Raw genomic sequence first — 453 nt, forward strand, 5'->3', positions numbered from 1 at the left:
TCGAGAATTTATTTGTATTATTTATATAGAACTGCTATCCACATTGGGCTCAAAACGAAATTCCGTGCATATCCAATAGCTAAGACTGTTATAGAAGGAAACATTTCCCATCGAAATATTTATAAAAAGCGACCAAGCCGAACCGAACGAATGACTGGTAGAAAATGGCGGCTACGCATACCATTCCCTGAGTAAAGTCCAAATATTCTGTTGATATAACGTTAGGCATTAACTAACTATCCTGAACACTCTGTTTATACTCATTGTTTATTCCAGATTAAATATTAACGTTTTCTACGCGGTACACAGGTACGGATAGACTTTATACAGCCGTTTTGTCGGATTAGTGCTGTGATAAATGCATTGCAACAGTGTACAGTATCGACTGCAAACGACTGGCAGTTTTGAATCAATCTCCGTTGAAAGATTGCTTGTAGATGAGTCAGTTGTCTG

Source organism: Apostichopus japonicus, chromosome 8 (genome assembly GCF_037975245.1).
Source record: "Apostichopus japonicus isolate 1M-3 chromosome 8, ASM3797524v1, whole genome shotgun sequence".
NCBI classification, from domain to species: Eukaryota; Metazoa; Echinodermata; class Holothuroidea; order Aspidochirotida; family Stichopodidae; genus Apostichopus; species Apostichopus japonicus.